Raw genomic sequence first — 19798 nt, forward strand, 5'->3', positions numbered from 1 at the left:
TAGTCTTAATTACACCACACCGCTCTAATGCTGCGATCAGCCGGAGCCAGATCCAATAAAACCTCCATCCGGCTCCTGCACAGCGACCTACGTGAACCTGCCTTTTTCCCTGGGCTTCCAGCCCAGAAGCGAGATGGAGTTTTTATTTAAGCCATAACGCCTCAACTCTGCCCACACGGCAGCGCATCCACCCTGGGAACGAGAGGGGTTCTCGGGGGAGCGGCCGCCGCCAGCGGAGCATCCCCGGCGCCGGCGGGCCCGGCTGTGTCCGGAGGGGCTGGGCCGGGCTTTGCTGGGCTGGGCTGGGCTGGGCTTGGCTTTACAGGGCTGGGCTGGGCTGTACGGCCCCGGGGCCGTGAGGAGAGGTGGGCGGGAGATCGCGCCGGGCCCGCCCCGCCGCCGGGAGCGCGGCCAGCGCCGCTCCAGAAGAGGCGCCGGGAGCTTCGGGAGCCGCAGGATTAACGGAGCCGGCTCCGCGGGGAAGGGAAGGGAAGGGCAGCGCTGCGGCGGCTGGAGCGGCTCGGCTGCAGGTGGGCAACTTCGGGGAACAAAGTTGGACAGCGGCTGAAGGGAGCGCCGAGCACCCCGCATCCCCCGGGGGGATGGAGCTGGGGAGCCGGGATGGGCAGCGGGCACACGGAGAATGGAGCGGGGGAACCGGGATGGGGCACACGGAGAATGGAGCGGGGGAGCCGGGATGGGCAGCGGGCACACGGAGAATGGAGCGGGGGAGCCGGGATGGGCAGCGGGCACCGGGGGCACGGAGAATGGAGCAGGGCAGCCGGGATGGGGCACAGGGGACACGGAGAATGGAGCGGGGGAGCCGGGATGGGGCACACGGAGAATGGAGCGGGGGAGCCGGGCTGGGGCACACGGAGAATGGAGCGGGGGAGCCAGGCTGGGGCACACGGAGAATGGAACGGGGGAGCCAGGCTGGGGCACACGGAGAATGGAGCGGGGGAGCCAGGCTGGGGCACACGGAGGGGGCTCCGGGCGGGCGGCGGTGCCGCGGGAGGGTCCCTGCCGGGCTCGGGGGATGCAGCACCGGTACGTGCCGCTGCCCGCCTGGGTGATTGATGCTCGCTGGTGGCATTTGCGAGGCTCCTCGCCTGCCTGCAGGGAGCTGCTGTCCCCCCCAGCCCGCCTGTCCCGGGGGCGAGGGCTCTGCCCGTGGCTCCCCCGAGGGCTGGGGATGCTCCCGGGTCCGGCGGCACCGGAGCGAGCGGCTGCTGCCCGTCGCCCGTCTGAACGTTTGTGCGGGGTTCGGGTTTTTTCCCCCCCCTAGAATTGTTCAGAGTCTGGAGTTGCTCAAGTTCCAAAGCTGGGCGGCTCTGGCTTTGGTTTTAATTAACTGCTAATTGTCTCAAGCGGGAGAAGGCGCGTACGGAGCTCGCCCCCAGCTCTGGTGTCGGTGGGGATCCGGCGTGTTGGTTTGAAACAACCCCCGCACCTCTCCAGTGAACGCTCGATGAAAAGCTTTTCCCCTCTCCTCTCGAATGAGAATTTCGCTCTTTCTGCACGTCCCTCACTCGGGTTTGACCGGGTCCTGGCGACCGCGGAACTTTGCCGTGAGCCGGGGCGGAGCAGGGCGAGCTGGCCACCGAGTCCCGGCGCTGGCTCGGTGCTGGGCGCAGCCGCTGCTCCGCTCCCCGCACAGCCCCAGCCGGCTCCGCTGCTCCTTCTCTCTTGTAACTTCATGGTATCCCCAGCACGGTGATGTGTCACCTGGTTGCCAATCCGGCGTGGTGCCTGGCTGTGGTTAACCCAAATCCAAGCAGCATTTTGCTGGGGAGGGAGATCAGCCCATTCCTCCTGATGGGGAATGATCCAGCAATAGCCGTGCGTGGGAACTGGGTAGTCAGGATTGCCTTAGTGGTGCCACTGACACGCACAGAATCAATACTGATAGCTGTCCTCAACGTGCGTGTTTTACACGAGGGGAAAGAATGTCAGTATTTTTATTGTGAGTGCAAAAATCAAAAACCAAGACCTTACAAAGGGCAAGGAACTCTCCCAAGTATGCACTGCTGTGTTTTGCAAAAGAAACTTGAACTCTCGTTCAAGCTGCATGTCAGGCTTGTTCAGTGATGTATTTTTTAAAATATATATGGGAAATTATGAACAAAATGCTAAAATCAGGAGTGGAAATCACTGAACTTGTAAGCACTGAAAGTGTGTTACTACCCCGTGTGGAGTTGTTCCAGAAAGTTGTTTATTATGCAAGAGACTTCCCATAGTAATCTGGCAAATGCATTTATGAAAGCGTTTGAGGGGAAGGATTGGTGGAGGTGTTTAACTCTTGCCCAAATGCTGCCGATTCGGTGTTGGGCTGCAGCTAAAAAACAGAGCTCTGTGAGTGGTGCCCTGCTCTTCCCTGCTCCTCAGCATCCCACAGCATCCCACAGCATCCCACAGCATCCGCGGTACTCTGCTTCTCTCCTGGCATTGCCCTGCACTGCCGGGCATGGATGAGCTGCAGGTTTGGAGCTGGAAGCAGTGATGTTTTCTGGGAATAAAGCAGTGGGAGGTGCTGCTCGGAGCACAGGAGCTGCGAGCTGCCAGTGGCAATGGCTGTGGGGTTTTTCCAGAGTGGGTTTTGGGGATGGCACCTCAGTGAATAGAACAGGTAGGGGCTGTCTAGCTGATCTGAAGCTTGTTTTTTTTCTGTATTAAGGAAGTTAAACCACTGGATTTTTGGGGGGTTTAGAGCTGCTGTGGGGTGGTGGCAATCTCCTATAGCTCTGTCACTCACTCAGCTCCAATGCTGGTGCCCTCAGTTGGGGTCTTGTCCAGAAATCCAAGCATGCATCCAGCTGGCTGCACACCCTGCAAATCCTGGAGCTGGGTGTGATACATGGAGCTACCTAAACAACTTGTTCTTTAAATTCCTAAAGATCACGTCACCGTAGCTAAGGAGCAATGCCATATTTTCCTGTCACTTTCCTCTAATGCTTCTCTTGGAGTTTCCACCCACAAACAAATGCTTCCAACCACTTGTGCAGGGGCGGTGGTTTTGTTGTTTGTTTTTTCTGAGCTAGCCTCGCTGTCTTTGATGTTGTTTATGTTTATGTTCTTGTGGTGTTTCTTGTGGGAATTTTCCCATTGAAATACCACAAGAACATCTTAATGTTGTTGTGATACAGCAACAGGAGATTTTCTGCAAATAGATTCAATCTTTTTGCTGTTCTTCCTGGAAGAGGCTGAGTCTTACAAGTGATATAAGCCAGTGGTTTTATATGTATGAAGTGATCATCAGGATTTACTTTGATACCAGAAGACACAGATTAACTGCAGTCTGCAGACAGGATTTTTTGTGTTTTCACAGTGGTGTGAGGAGTGTCTGAGGAGGCAGCAAGCCTGCAGGGACAGGGAACTTATTAGTGATGAGGAATGACTGGGGCTGGATGTGAGCATCACTCCTGACTTTGGTAACTGGAGAAATAATTACAAGCCTGGTCTTGGCTACTAGAAAATCACGGAAAATTGGAAGTTTTTTCATCTGTAAAGTAATTTTTCATCCTTCTTGGTGCTTGGCTAGGAACTGGGTCTGTCTTGTTGTGCTGTCAGATCCATAACCTCCCAGTTCACGTTGGGAACAGTGGGTGAGAGTCCCCTGGGATGTATGCACACATTGAACACTACTGGAGATACAAGTGGTGAGAAATGACTTTTTCAAGGGACTTATGTGATGCAAGCATTGCTTAAGCTCCTGTTGTGCATGGGTGATGTCCATGCAGGATACTCTGAAATTAACTTTTGTTAGAAAGAAGCTTAGGAACTTAATGTTCCTAATTCAAAACTGAATGTGCCACAGAGCTACTGGCTCTGGAAATGGACTTGCCTTGGTGCTCTGTTGCTGCTGTCCTTAAAATATATCTGCAGTGACAGCAATTCCTTTTTCAGGTATTTTCCTTTGTTTGTTTTGTTTTGCAGCTCTACAGCTGAAGTTTCTCTCTCTCAGCCAAACCAGAGCTAGTTCAGTCAGCGATTATCCCATTGAAAAACAACTGGAATGCAGAAAAATGGAACTGGAAGAGTTATAGTTCCCTCTGTGCCAACATCTCCACTTTGATTTAGTGAAGTCGTTTGGAATTGTCACCCAAACTTTTCAGTGGAGATTTGATGGTCCACATTTTATAGGATGCAGTGTAGGAAAATGAATTGCAGGAGAAAATTAAATAATTATCAGTGATACCTTGTAATGTGCCTTAACCAGGAAAGGATTAGGTAAAGGCTGCAGTACTGAGAGGTACTTTTCTGATTCAGAGCTCAAAAAGCCACACAGTTCTCTTGTCCACTGAGACAGATGAAAACCAGGTCAGAGTTGATGCATGCAGGAGAGCACTGTTGGGGTAAAAAAAAGTAGGAAGGGGGGAAAAAAAAAAACCTTTGAGCTTTGACTACAGTCAACTGAAATTTACTGTATATAGATTTTTTTTTTTTCAATGTGCTGTCTAATACAAAGAAAAGACTTAATACAGAATGAGAGGAAGTGGCAGGAGTTCAGATATCTTATGGATTCTCAGTATTCTTGATGGAGTGAGGAGTGAAGGTGGTGGGCAGCTGATGAAATAATGGAGTTGGTGTTTTATTAGTGTGAAGTTAAACTCTGCGTGTTGAAATTTAATCTGAAAAAATAACAATTGAAGTGCAAGTCATAAGTGTTTATAGCATTGGCTTTATTTTGAAAGAGCAGTTAGTTTTATACCCCTAAAGTTTAACTTTTTATATGTAACAGAGTATAATAATAATCCTTAAAATAAGTAATACTTACATTTGATATCGCTGATATGGGAATTTTTTCCCAAATTGTAACATCCAGATATTTTCCTCTTGAAAAATTTATCTGTTAATTAATGTAAAGAATAATTAATTAACTGGCAAAGGTGCTGCACTTCCAGCTGGGGGAAGCAGCAGTGGGAGCTACTGAAGTTGTGCTCAGCTTGGACAATCCCTGCTGCAGCTCCTGCTCTTCTGGAGAAACACATTTAATGGGAACAGCCAGGATTTGAAACCTGGACATGTATTTTAGTGTTTTCTTAATCCTGATTGCACACAGGACGAGTTTTATCTGTGTTTGACTGAGTGATGAAGTGTTTAAAATCCAGACTGCAGAGCAGCCAGGGTGGGGGGGCTCCCAAAAAATGAGATGTGAGCTGTAGAAGGCTTTGGAATGAGTGGTGGTAGGAAGAGAAAAGCAGGGATGACCAGACTTGTCTGGGAGGTTCTTTTTGCCAGACAGTTCTTGGTTTGATGGAAAATACAAAAAATGCATTTCTGAGCTGCAGCTTTAGGGGGAAGCACTGGCTGGAATGGCAAGGAGTGAACAGGGGTGAGCAGGAAGGAGCTGAAAAGAAATCTTCGTGCAAGTGAAATTTGACTTTAGAAGACAGTGCCACCAACCTCCCTGAGACTCAGGGGAGCCTTGTGCTCCCTAAAAAATGCTGAATTCCAGCAGCTGGGGATGGAGCAGGGCTCCTGCAGGCCCAGGTGTGTGAGCAGCAGGCTCTGCTTTCCTGATCCCAGCTTATTTGCAGGACGAGTCCAGAGTGGCTGGACTGGTTCAGCTGTTACACATTAGTCCCTCCACACCCGGTTTAAATGAAGAAAACGAAATAAAGCAGTTTTTAACCCTAGTAAATCACTTGTGTAGTGCACAAAGGAAGCTGTGGAGTCCAGAGCTGCTCTGTCTGAGTGAGGGATGATGGACACAGCATTGCAAGGGCCACCAGGTATGGGCAGGTCTCTCACCTATTCCTACAGATCTATTCCTATGCCCTGTTCCTTTGGTTTTGAGATATATGGGTGAGGAAAGACACGCTTGTACATTCAATTTTAACAGAGAAGTGAGAACTCTTGATTTTGACAGTAGCTCTGAAACAGTGGTTTGAGCCTCATTGAAAATTTATGGTTAAATCCAGATTCCTTTTCCACCGACATTCTAAATAGTAATGAGCTACTCTGGTATTAACTATTCTAACAACGTTCCTCTCACTATTCCTTTTTTTTTTTTTTGTGACTGACTCTTTAAAAAAAAACCAAAAAAACAAACCCCTACTGCTTTTCTCACACTGCTGAAATCACAGTGCCATGTTCCTGATGTGGGAAGCATATTTCACTTCAATAGGCCTTGACAATTCTGAGGAGTATTACTGCTCAACGCGTTCAGGCCTTTTGTGAAATGTAAAATATAATAAATTACAGCTGTTTGTGGCTGTAAACCTCTCGTTGGAGTAAACTGGTGGGGAAAATCAACTGGTTTTCCACAGTCTGGCTTAATGTGAAGCATGTCCAGCATCCCTCCAGCTTGTGCTGAGGTCAGGACAGTAATTTCCAGCATACTGCAGTGCTTGACTACATAAGGAGCAATTCCTGTCTAATCCAATCCAGGGTGGATCAGTAAATGATAAATTCTGTTTAGCTTGCAAGCATACAGATTTTCATAGTTCATTTGCAGAGGGATCACGCATCTCTGCGTTGGAAGATATTCCATTTGTTGAAGTTGGCATCTCTTAGCATTTCCTGGTAGAATGTGCAAGATGAAGAATACTGTTCTAATGACTTATTACTGTGGAGTATTTTATAGGCAGAAACCAGCAAATTCAGCCACAGAAACCCCTGTTTATTTCCCTGGATAGGGCAAAATGTTTTGATTTTTATCCTGCCTTCTGAAAGCTCAGTGCAGTCACCTGGATGTGTCTGTCCCACCTGTCCTGCTGCTCGAGGATAGTTGGTTTCTAAACCCATGAGAGCAGGCTCTGTTTTTACCAGAGTGGGGGAGATAACTGCTCCAGCATCTCATATAAAAATCAATTAATAGCCCTTGGTGTGGTCCTGGGTGGTGCAGTTTTCACATCAAAAGCTCATGACTAAAATATCAGCATTCTGTGATGACTTTTTCTTTGTTTAATAGGAAATTTTTGGTGCCTGCTGCTGCAGGTTGTTGTGTGGGCAAAGCAGAGTGGGAGGAGAGCTCTCTGCAGCACCCTGGGTTATTTATTTAACATCTCAGCCCAGTGTGTTGGTGTAGGTTGTAAACGACAATAAAAAGAAAAGGCTGTATATGCATGTTTGCTTTGCCTGGGTAATTTATAAAGCAGGGTATAATTGGGAACATTTCTGCCAGGTCACTGCTTGACCACCAGCATCTCTTTACCTCTGAAGTTTGTGTGCTCAAGGAGCAGGCTGCTGGACAATTAAATAATAACAGTGACCTTTTCTTCACTTTTAAAAAACAAATGCTCCAAAGAAATAGAATGAAGAACCATTAGCATCTACCCTGACATAGCTGTTCTCCTTTCCACTGTTAAGATCAATAGAAGACCCCAGGTTTCTATGGTTTGTAGTCCAACTGCCTCAGTCGAGCATTTAAATGAATGTTTTTAGCAGTGTGCACCTCCTTTGGATGACGATTTATTGATGCTGCAGAGCTGTTACATTTGTGTGTGAGTGGTATGAAAAGCATGTGTTTGCACATTGAGCTTTCCACTCCACCCACAGAAAATATTTTGTTGTTTTAGACTCGAGATCTCATCATTGGTCCTAAAGGAAGGAACATGTACCTCGATTTACCTCGATTACCCCTAATGTCTTCCTGCTAAAAGTGCTAAAAGTTGGCTAGCTAAATTCATGCTGAAAAGTTCAGTTTAGTGTGTTGGAGTTGAATTTTTTTGAATCGAAGTTTAGCTGGACCTGTGTTAGCCCAGAGCTGCATTCAGAGCCCCCAGGAGTTCTGTGCCATCACTGCCTGCCTGCAGGGGAAATGCACTAAAATGGGTTTTTATCCTTCTAGACCAGACGAGGGGCAGCAGCTGCTCATGTGTAACCCTTTCCCATTCTTGGGCATGGACTTATTTGTTTTCTACTCTTGACTAAGCAAGAGTTAGCTTTCATCCTAGAAGGAGCTAAATTATTGTAAACTGGTTATTTTCCTCTTCCCACCCGTTTTTGAGGGGCTGCATTGTCACACAGCGCTGTTCCTCTCATTGATTGTGTCACATCTTTCCTGGTCTAAAAATCCTGTTGAAATTACAGTGGAAAAAGCAATGAAGCCTAACAGAGGACTGGCAAACTGTTTGTAGAATCAAATGCAGTTCTTGAAGTGGTTGTATACACGTGGTCGTTTTCCTTTTGGTTGTGGAGCTTAATCTGTTTATAGACCTTGCAGTTTTTCAATTTCTCACTATAATTTTTGTAGCTATTTGATTTTGAATTGCACATTGACTATTTTTGCTATTGTATTGCTGAAGAAAATAAAAATTGCTATGGCCCTGGCAAGGAGCAGTGTTTCTAATGCTTTAAAAGCTGTCGTTTGCAGTCTCCTTGAGCATCTCTTTACCTCAATAAGCTGAAAATGTAAACACAAAAGGTGCTACATCTAACAGTGCTGTTCTTCTGTGACTGTTAAATGAAGAAGTAGAGTTTCTCCTGGAATAAGAGATTATAGATTTTGCTTGGGATTTTTTTTTTTTTTTCTGTAGCAGGTTCTTCCCTGCCACAGAGCTGTTGTTCACACACTAAAATCCCGAGATTAGGAAGTTCCAGGATTTCATCAGGTGCACTTGGAGACTGGAACGTTGTTCTGCAGATCTGTTCTCCTCCAAAAGAGCTGAAATAAGTTGGAGCCTGATGAGGAAAAGCCCCATCCTCTTCAGAAGCACAGCCCTGGGAGCCCCTCTGGTGTTTGCTGAGCCCTGAGCTGGAGTGTGACACCACTGCCAGTGGTGTTGGTGGCATTTGGTGCCTCTCCTGAAGGCACTGAGGTAAAAGAAAGGACTTTTCCAAGCTTTTTTCCACGCTTTCTTCAACTTCTGCCAAGAGGACTGGAGGTCTCTCCTGTTACTCATTCAATTCCTTGGATGGAACTTAATCAAGCCTCTTGTAAATCCTTGAAACTTTGACCTTGTCCCTGTGCTGTCCCACAAATACCCTTGATGAGGGCCCCTGTGGGTCGATAGGTTTATTTCCAGGTTTATTTTCAGATGAAGAATCTGAACAGCCCCCACTCTGTGTGTCTGGTGACTGGAATGGCTGCAGTGTTTATATTCCTTTCTAAAGCTCCTCTACTTTCCAAAGTAGCACCACAAAGCAGCTTCTTCATAGTCAGGCTCCACTTGGAGATGTGAAATAATCTCTGGCTCAGAAGCTGGCCTTGCTGTGCCATTCCCAAAGTCATGCAAGGAAAACAAACATGGAACTCATCTCCTCTACTAAACTGTACCTGACTTTTCCCGGACAGATTTTTTTTTTTTTTTTGGGGGAAGGGACTTGGGTTTGTTTTGCTTCTTTCCATGGTCAGAGGGCAGGATGATTCCTGAAGTGTCTGTCCCAAGGGTACCTTAACCTGAGCACTGTTTGCCATCACTTGCAGGGTGTTCTCCAGAGTTAAGAAAGTTGCATAAGCTCCTTATCTGGAGCTAAGCAGCTTAAGGAAGTTGCAGAGTTCCAGCACCTCATGTTTCCTCCTGCTGAGCTCTTTTAACACCATCCTTTCTTCCCCAACCTCTGAACATCCTGATGTTACAGGTTTTGATAACCTGCATGCTTAACTGCTTGTGCCTCTGTGTCACCCTGAAAGAACCCAAAATCTCCCAGACCTTGGCATAGTTGTGGATGCAGAATGAAAACACAGCAGTAAAATGTGTGAAACTGATAGAAAACAGTGCTGAGGTTTGGGATTAAATCTGGAGTTTTCTCCAGTCTGTTGTTGTTGTGAGGTGGACTCTTGATTACTTCATGCAGAATAGGCATCAGTTCTGATCTGAGTCATTGAATCCCTTTTATTCCTCACCTCGTACCTGCTGCCTTCTTGAGAACCTTGGGCATTGTCACAGTAGGTGTTTCCAGCCTGAAAAAAATTTATATATATATCTATATATCTCAAACTTATAAATCCCTCATGACATAGACATACTTACCTTCAGTGTCTGAGCATGTTCTCTGTCCAGCAGAAAATAGTCCAGAGTGACATTTTTAAGAGAACCAGGCTTGGAATTTTTATTTGGAGCATACAGCAACACCCTGAACATAGAAATGACTTTTTTTTTTTTTTCCCCTGCAGTCAACCTAGCAAAACAAGCAGAAGAAAAAAAGTCTCCTCTGTCTTGATGGCCCTTTACAATATTGTAACAAAGGCCATCTTCTCCCAGCCCTTGGCTCCCTGCAGCAGGGAGAGAGGAATCAGCAGTTCTCAAATTTGAAGTGCATTATTCCCCAGAATAAGCACTGCAGACAGTTAAGTGCCTGTAATTCTAATGCAAATTTCTTTTAATTCTAGATTGGTAAAGATCCACATTTTTCTTTTCCAAAAGGCTCAGCAGCTCGTCCAATAAGCCTAATTAAAGGTGCTAATGGACATTGCATTCTCAGATTGATTTATTCCAATGCAAAGTGATTTCAACTGGTTAAATGGCACCTGTGAAAGGGGCTGACATACAAGCAAGCATGGCAGCAGAGAGCTGGTGTGGTTTTTTTACTTGTACAAGAGAAATATTAATGTTGCACTGATGGAAAACCCATTTGCTCTTTCTTTTTGTAAAGTTTAGCTCATCATGAATTTATGGAGAATCTCAGAGTGGTTTGAGTCGGGACCTTAAATCCCACTCTCTGCTATGGGCAGGGACACCTTCCACCACCCCAGGATGCTCCAAGCCCCACTGTCCCCTGGACACTTCCAGATGCAGGAAACTGCAATTCTGGGCACACTTATTTGTAATTTATCTGGCTCCTTGCAAACCCTCCTGAGGGATGCATTATTCTGATAAATTCAACGAGTTCTCTCTGCATTATGTGGAGGATTTCTAAAAAAATCCAGCCCTTTGTTTCACTGTTTTAATACCTGAGACTTTTCTGATTAAAAGGGTTTGGTACTTGCAGAAACAAAATCCCAGCAAGGCTTTATCATCAGTTGGCAAAGCTCTGTGATTGTGTTCTTCCTCTCCATGATGTCCAGTATATGGGGATCCAATTAATATTACAGGAAAGTGAAACAAGTCTTGAAAATCTCCTTTAATATTAGGCTTTGAAAAATCCTACTTCTCTGATTCATTGTGGTCAGGTGAATTTAATGGTCTGCTTAGTCAAAAAAAAAAAAAAAAAGTTAAAGGCTCCAAAAGCCTTTGTAGAATTAAAATTCTTTTTTACGAGTTAAAAACACGCATTGCAGGCACAGCTTCAAGTACTCTTGTGCAAGGCTTTTTCATAGATGAGTTTATACTTTGTTCATGCATTAATGGAACCACTCCAAGGCAGGCACAATGTGTTCTTCAAGGCTCTGATTTTCACCTTCACTCTCCTGTACAGTGAAGAACACAGAGGTGTCCCAAATATTTTAGCAGCTGCAGCCTCTTTCAGACCGTGTGAAAAAGATGTGACCACTCAAATTCTCTATCCAGCTTAGAATAACTTTTCCCTGTGAGGAAGGTGAGAACCCATCCAGTACATTGTGTGTTGACACACACTAATATCCTTTCTTCAGAGAGGATCTTTCCTCCTGATGATGGTAACTCCAGAAAAATGAAATGCAGAAGATCTGGAGTTCTCTGGGAACATCTGGAAAGAGTTAAGGGATGCTGCCCCTAGGTCTGAGAGGTTCAGGAACAAGTGTTAGGTAGCACTGTGCTTTGGCACAGAGAAATGCAGATTTAGTGGTGGGTTGAATTTATGTGGCACATCTCTAGTGTGTGTTTATAAAGGACCTCTGGTGTCTTCTGGCCTCTTCCTTCCTTTCCTGGCTCAGAGCACAGGACTGCAGTTAAACCACACAAACACTTTCCACTGTGCTTTAAATCAAGGTGCTGGTGGATCTTGCTAAAGGGAATAAAGCAGCTGTGTGTGCCTGTAGCCCTCTGCAGAAGGGCTGAGCTCTCTGCTTCAGTGGCTTTATTGGTTTTTAAAGAATTATGAATTTAGTTTGAGGTCATTTCTGGAAAAGCACTTTCTCTTGGTCTGCAGTACACGATTAATGGGGAGAGCAACTCCAAGTGCATTAAGACACGAAGTGAACCTTGGAGATGTGAAAGAAAAACAGCATCTTCTCAGGCCTGGGGCTTGCTGCTGCTCTCCTGTTAGACATGGTGCAAGAGAATTGTTACTGTCTGAAGGAAGGTGATATTTGGGGAGTAAATTTTTGGTTAGTAAAGCTCTCAGAGTAACTTCACTGGAGTTGTACCCCAAACTCACTTTGGTGCCACAATTAACCACATAACAATATTATAACATACATAACAATATTATCATCATCATTATGAAATGAAGCTCCTGAACCTCATCATGTGAATTTGTGCTTGTTTCTCCATCCCCCTCCATGGGCTCTGCATCACCCTTCTGCAGATTTATTTTCCTGCCAGGGCATTTTGTATCTTGGTACTTTCAATACTTTAAAATCAATTAACCTCTCTCCCCATCTTCTTTTTCTTCCATGTTTTTCAGACCTTTGTCAGACAGCGATTTCCTAATTTGAATTTAGTTCCTAAGTCAAGAAATTGATTTTTTTAGTTCTTTAGATACTCTTAGGTTCATCACCACTGAATGTTATCTCGGTGTAGCTCTCTGCTCCTTCCAGTTTTGTTTGGGTTTTTGGGTTTTTGTTTTGTTTTTTTTAAGCCAAAGCTAATACCAGTGGAGTCTTTATCACATCTAACCTTGTACTGATATTTAAGGAGATCTTGTTAAGTAATTTAAATACTTGGTTGGGGTTTTTTTTCTCCCTGAAAGTGAGGTCTCATTACATGGGAAAGATAAAAGAGGTGTTCAACGGTTGCTTGGCTAAAAAAATCTGATTCTTTTTTTACTGCTTTTGGTGGATCAGCCATATTTGCATGCATTAACCTTGGGATGGGCTGTAATGTTCATCTTTTAGTGTCAGTGGAAGAAAATTCAGTGGAATTTAACCTCTAATTTCTGCTTTTTCCAAATTATGGTCTTTAGGCTGAGACTCATTTTCCTGAAGACACAAGGAACAAAGATACCCAAATAATAATAATAACTGTAATATCTAAATTGTACAGAAGTGAGATGAACTTCCCTTTCTATCACAGGGGTCTGGGTACTGGCAGTGAGTTAATGAAGCAAATGTGTATCTAAATTAATGCTGGAATTAAGTGGATTAATGAAGGGGAGCAGGGATGTGGGCAGCAAAACACAGAGAAAGTAAGGAGTGGGAGGAGGTGGTGAAATGTTCGTTAAAACGAAAATAATTGAAAAATATATGATGTGTTATTAATAATAACCATAAAATGGGTTGATTCTCTTGCTCTCCTGTCATGTGCCCACAAATCAGCCAAATTCACCCCCTGAACATCTCTAATGGTTTTCTCATGGTCTCCTGTGGGTTTTGTTCTGCCTCCTGGTTGAGTGTTTTTTCTCTTAGAAAATCTCATTTTTTGATTAATATCTGTGCTGCCGGTTTGAAATGTGGCTGAAACGCAGTATTCGAGTTCTCAGGCGATGTCTCAAAGTTTCCTTTGTAAAAAAGAAAAGAAACTTTTTTTTTCATAAAAAATATTTGAGCATTTTATTCCTATTCATAAGAGAGGAAACTCTCTCAGACTGAAGAACTTTTCAAGTGAAAACTTCATAGACATCAATGCAGATTAAGCTGCCTTGGTCTCAAGTAAGAAGTAGAAGGGGGGGGGGAAAAAAAAAAAAGTGCTGAAATGGGTTCAGCTCTAACCATTCAGCTGTGACTTTGAGCTTTTCTTTCCTTTCACATCAGTGCTCTATGCTGCTGGGGATTATTTTCCTGCATGTGACTTGGAGGGAGATAATCACAGACAGGATGGATTAAGGGTACCTGTGGCCATATCTCCCAAAGCTCAGTTCCTTGCTGAAATTGGTGAATATTTCTATCAAGCTCCTCCATTCCCCCATATATATGTTTGAAAAGAATAAGAAAAAGCTGGCAAAGCTATGCATAAAATATAAATTTCACATTTTTATCTTTATATTCCTCTTGTTTGCTTCCCTGCTTGAAGCATCTATCCCATTTTTCTCTCTTGCTTTATTGCTTCTTGGGAATTAATTGTTCTTTTGTGATTAAACAGAGATAAAACATCTTACCTGTTGCATGTTAGGCTGTAAACAAATGTGATGCTGGAACATCAATTTTATGTCAGCTTTGGTCTGGGGAGTTTCACTGATGTTGGTCAGGAAGAAACAAATGTGTAATATAATAATAAAATATCAAATTCACACCATGTGTGAGACACATTTAGAGGACAATCATCTGCCTTTATGTCATGTAAAACATTCATTTATTTTGAGTTTTTGATGGATTATTCTTTAATGTTAAAAACCCCAAATAAAACCAACCCAGCCATCAGAAATCTGCAGGGCAGTGGGGAAAATGCTGTCCTGTCTTGCTCTGAGTAAATTGGCCAGAGGAGTCTGCATAAAAATGCATTATTAAAGAGTTTCAAATCTGCAATCTTGGAGGCTTTTTCCATTTAAAAGCCAGGTTGAGGCCAGGGCTTTGTGGGCAGCCCCAATGCCCTTTGTGGTGGCATTTTGGGGGGGGGAGAGGTGCAGGTTCTCATCCTCACATCTGTTAGGAATTCTTTTTCATTTCTGTTGGGACAAAGAAATATCTGTACTGCTTTTTCTGGAAAATTCCTGGCCCATGCAGTGCACAGGTCATGCTTTAAGGTTGGATTGGATGTTTTAAAAATGTGGTGGGGTATGAGGGATTTCTTCCTGTATTGGGGTGGTCACAGGACAAAAATGGCATTGAAATGGAATAAATTTTCTTGTAGACACTTGAGCATTAATGAGACTTGGAAGGAGGAAAAAGAAGGTGAGAAGGAAGAGATTTTTCTGCCATTCTCTCTTTAGTATGCATTATTAAACAAACATATATATCAATATCTCTCTGTAAAGACATGTGTACATATGTGTAGGTAGCAACACATTTTACTGTTTAACCTAAAAAAAAAATCTCTCGAGTTTTTCAGTCCCCAAGTGTCTGACTGTTTAATTTGTCAACTCTAAAGGCATTCAGCACAGAATGATTTTTCTCCTATATTGCAGTTTAAATTGTCAGTGTAAGGGAAGTTTAGTGGGTTGGAAATGTTGTTTCTGTCTGCCCTGATGGAGTTTGAGTCTCTCCTGTAGTGAGGGGGACCAGGCAGGCTTCAGTGCTCCTTTGGATGAGGATTTTTGGGACTAAGAGCAACAACAGGGAGCCCTGAAAATCAAAGTAACTTCTTAGGAGAAGTTAAACACAGGGCCCTGCTGATGTAAGTTTTGGTATATTTGGATGTTGGGAGTATTTTTTTTTTTTAAATTTTACATTCTTTTAAGTTGCAGAGTAATACTGTCAGCACTTTTTAAGTGGAGTGTCTATGTCGCTGTTTCGTGGTGTTTAATGGGCTGTCTATGGTTGTTTTTTGTTGTTTCATTTTTAATTTCTTATAAATCTTTGTGTTGGGAGAGAGCTGGGGACAGATTTCAGGTTTGTGTTGGATTTTTTTTTTTCTTTTTATTGAAGTGCTTGCTGTCCTGCTGTCACATTGCTGCCTGGATGCCTCAGTTCAGGATCTGAATTTCACTCCCTGGGATTTGAAGCCCATCTCAGGCATAGGATCTTGTCCTGTCCTGGGATTTTGAGTAGAGATATGAGGCAGAACAGCACATTCAGTTTAAAAAAAAGAAAAATATTTGAGGTAGACATTTTTACCGTGGGCTGTAGCATCATTGGAAATTCAGCAGGCTGTAAATTTTTGATGAAGAGGGAACTGCTGACAAATTGCTGCAGGTGACCCTTGGAGCCAGGGCAGCCAGCCTGGATCAGCATTCCTGGGGATCTGTGCAGGATATGGTGTTAATTCTGGCTGGGACACCACGAGAGGCACAGATCAACTTTGTTCTGGCCAAGGAATATCAAAGTGGAATTATGTATGCAGTGGAAAGTGATGAGGTTTTATTGGGGCAGCCGTGCAGGATGAAAGAGGCTTTTGAAGTTGTGATTTGTAGTGGATGGAACCAAAGGTGCTTGGAGAGAAATGCTGATAGTTGTGCCTCACCAGAGACAGCTCCGTGTGTGTTGATAAAGGCTATGAGGAATGGATCTTGAAATATCCTGGGCTGGTCCCAGCAGGAAAGGGGGGATTGTGCCCCTCTCAGGTGAGACCCCACCTGCAGAGCTGCCCCAGCCCTGGGCCAGCACAGGAGGGACCTGGAGCTGCTGCAGAGAGCCCAGAGGAGGCTCCAGGATGAGCAGAGGATGGAGCAGCTCTGCTGGGAGGAAAGGCTGGCACAGCTGGGATTGTTCACCTGGACAGGAGAAGATTTGGGGTGAGCTCAGGGTGACCTTGAAAGGGAAACAGGAAAGATGGAGAGAGACAATTGACAAGGGATGGAGTGATGGGACACAAACTGACAGAGAATTGGTTTAGATGGGATATTGGTCAAAAAATCATTCCTGTGAGAATGATGAGGCCCTGGCCCAGGGTGCCCAGAGCAGCTGTGGCTGCCCCTGGATCCCTGGCAGTGCCCAAGGCCAGGCTGGACATTGGGATTTGGGACAGTGGGAGGTGTCCCTGCCATGGCAGGGGTGGAATGTGATGACCTTTAAGGTCCCTTCCAACCCAAACCATCCTGATTGCAGTGGTCACCCTTCTTTTCAGGGAGTGAGAACTGACTCGGCAGCAGCATCTCCTCCATCCCAAGGCTCCCTGTGCTCGTGGCACTGAGTCCTGGCAGCCCTGGAGAGTTTGGAACACAAACCCAGACATCAGAGTCTCTCCTCTTATGGAAATAACAATCAGGGCTCACCCTTTCCCCCCACTGCAGCTACACAAGCCAGAGTTCAGCCAACTTCATATTTGATTTTTTTTAAAATTCCAGCAGCTCTGATTTATTTATCATAATTCTCGAGCCCTACATGATTTTGAAGTAATTTGTGACATGCTGTCATGTGGCTTCACAGAGTTCCTGACCTCTGGAAACATCTGTCTTGGGACGCCTGGTTGAAGGTGGTGACCCATAAATGTCATCAAAAGGGTGTCTGGAATTGGTAGGTAACAGGGGGAAAGCTTCAGGCATACAAATTACAACAACAGGGGCCTGAAAATAACAGAGGAAATACTTGATTTGTGACAGGTCACTCTTCTGGGAAAAAAAACCAAACAAACAAAAAAAGAAGAGTTTTACAAGTTGATTATTGGTTTAAAATATTGTGATTCCAAGAAAGAAATGGGCAAGAAATTAATGGGCAGAGCACAGGTCACGTCATCAAGGGTGCATTGCAATTTTAACATTTTTGTGTTAGAATGGATTTAAATGCACGTGTTTGTGCTGGGAAGGCATTTAATAATTACTGAAGTATAGAGAAATGTATCTGTACAGAGTAATAAGTGGAAATATTTAAAGTAGCAGCTGAAGTTGGCTTTTGGCAGTGAGTGGTGAATATGAATATCTACTTTTCAATTTTATTAACACTTGTATGGAATCTCAAACATTTCTTTGTGCTAAATATGCAAAATTCTGGATTAGCACAGGTAAAGAATTCTTCCCAAGACACTGCAGCCTGAAAATATTTGGTTTTTAATATCCTTCCCTCCTGTATGTTTGGGAAGTACAATTTTGGCGCTGAGTGAATGTTTTGCTTGGAGCCTGGGAGTGAGTTTAATGTTAAGCAGGGCACACAAAGCCTGTGTGCAGATGAGATAGAGATTTCCACAGAAGTTCAATGTGTGGATGTTTCACTAAGTAATGCAGAAAAGGGCAAAATATAACTCTGCTTTAATTTCATAGCTTCGTTTTGAATTAGAAAAATTAATCTGCTCTATCACTGCACCAACACCAAAAATTATTTCCAGGAACTACACGTGGCATGAGATTTGGGTCACTGGGGTGGGAATTGGTCTCCAGTGTTTGTTGGCTTTTGAGTTGCTGTTGCTTCAGAGTTGCTAATTTTAAATTGTATCTTGTAACTGATTAAATGGCAAGAGTTTAAAGAGAATCTGGTAAACATTTCCTGGTGAACTTTGGGAAGAATGCAGAGCTGGCTTTTCTGTGAAGTGTTCCCATGGGTGTCCCAGGGTTGATAGAGCTGAGCTGTCTCCACAGGTGCTGCAGGGTAAAAACCTCTGGCAAGATGTAAAGAGGCTCTGGAGTGGTTGAGGCACAGAGCTGTGGAGGTGATGCTCTTAAAACAGAGCAGAATTCCTGAGGACTTCAGGATAAATGTCACTCCTTAATGACTTTCTCTCTGCAATGTGCTGCTGCTGTCGAGATGGAATAGCTCCCTGTGGTGGAGGCTGAGCTGAGCTGGAGGTTTTGTAGTGGTTACAGCTCTGAGATGGCAGAACTGCAGGTAGGGAGTTCAGAAAGCCCTGCTGGTGTGTGCAGGGGCTGGGGCTGTCGAGAGGAATGAGAGAGAAAAGCAGAGATGTTCTGTGGCACTCTGAGCATGTGGGGACAGTGGGCATTCATCACTACAAATGTTCTTGGCTGCAGTGGGGGAAGGAGGGACTCAGGAAGTTCGGGGATGTTCTGCAGGGCAGAGCCACCTGTGTGAGACGTGTTCAGGGAGATTTGGGATCGGGTGCAGAGGATGGATGGGCTGGGGAGGCAGGGGACCGTGCCTGAGAGTCAATAAATGCAGCCAGACAGGAGAAGTTGTAATAAAACTCTCCACAGAACAGTTGCTGCTTCTTCCATATTAAGCTGTTGTAAATTAATTTTGTATAAAATGATGCTTTTAACTAGGCCTGTGCTAATGGCACACTGGAGAGAACTTTAATCCTGCTCAGTGCTCGGTAATGGAGAAGTTTCTGTGGAATTCCTGGCTGGTTTTTGTGCTTGCAGCTGGGTCAGGAGGATGTGTCTGTGTCAGTGCCCCTGCAGGGACAGCTGAGGATGCTGAGGATGCTGAGGAAGGGCCACGGGCACCTCACAGGGGCTACCTGGGGTGCAGCTTCCTAATGAGTGGTGCTGCCACGGAGCAGGGATCTAATGAGACCCCAAAGGAGTTGGAGCAATCACATTTTTCCTTGGAGCACCATTTTAAACTTCTCTCAGGAACCGGCCACAGCATTGCTTAGCAGGGTTTTTAACTCTCCTTTTTGTCTTGCTGCTGTAGCTTTTAAGTGGTCAATCCTTTTTTTATTTACAGCCTTTCAGGTGTGGTGGATGCATTTGTGTTTCTTTCAGAAGTGTGCTGCCACTGCTGCCTCTGTGCTGGTCAATATTGCCTCTGTGTTTTGTTTCCCAAAGCCTTTCCAATCTCTAACATGAAATTACTCTGATATCTTACTCTCTAGATCTGCCTGGTGGGTGATGTCAGATTGAATTAACTCTTTCTTTCAACTGACAAAAATTCCTTCTAAATTCTCTTCTTGAACTGGCACTCAGTGCAACAAATAACAGATCCCAGTTTGATTTTAGTGAATCAAATTTAGATTTAGTGGTCAGCTGTGGCATTGGACAGTCTAACCTTGCCTGGGTATTTGCAGATACCTTTAGCACTTCTGAGCTGGATTCATCTCAACACAGATCCCAGTGAACTGGGCTGTGTTGGTATCAAAGCAAAATCTGGAGATTCCCTGGTATTAGAGAAAGATTGGCTGGATAAATCAGGTACAAATGGAGACCTACCCCAGGGGTTTAGTTCTCTTTCCTTTGGGTTTTCAAACACCTGTGATTGTAGCATGTTTGTAATTATTTCTGGATTGACCATGGGGAGGTAAGTGTGGAGTTCCCATGCAAACCTGGAATATTTTCATCGTGGCACTGGTGCCTCCAGGCTTGCAGTGGGGCTGCAGGAGGCAGAGGATGGATTCAGTGAGGAGGGAATTTG

At 44.7% G+C, this 19798-nt stretch overlaps 1 protein-coding gene across 1 annotated transcript in view; it reads left to right on the forward strand.

The window, feature by feature from the left end:
- Positions 1-371: 371 nt before the first annotated feature.
- Positions 372-19798, forward strand: part of LOC106850342 (contactin-3-like) — a 97322-nt gene continuing 77895 nt past the window's right edge. The window contains exon 1 of the mRNA XM_088171248.1: positions 372-530. The gene's annotated coding sequence lies outside the window, so the exon portion shown is untranslated. The remainder of the gene's footprint in view (positions 531-19798) is intronic.

This window comes from Sturnus vulgaris, chromosome 11 (genome assembly GCF_052056855.1).
Source record: "Sturnus vulgaris isolate bStuVul1 chromosome 11, bStuVul1.hap1, whole genome shotgun sequence".
Lineage (NCBI taxonomy): Eukaryota > Metazoa > Chordata > Aves > Passeriformes > Sturnidae > Sturnus > Sturnus vulgaris.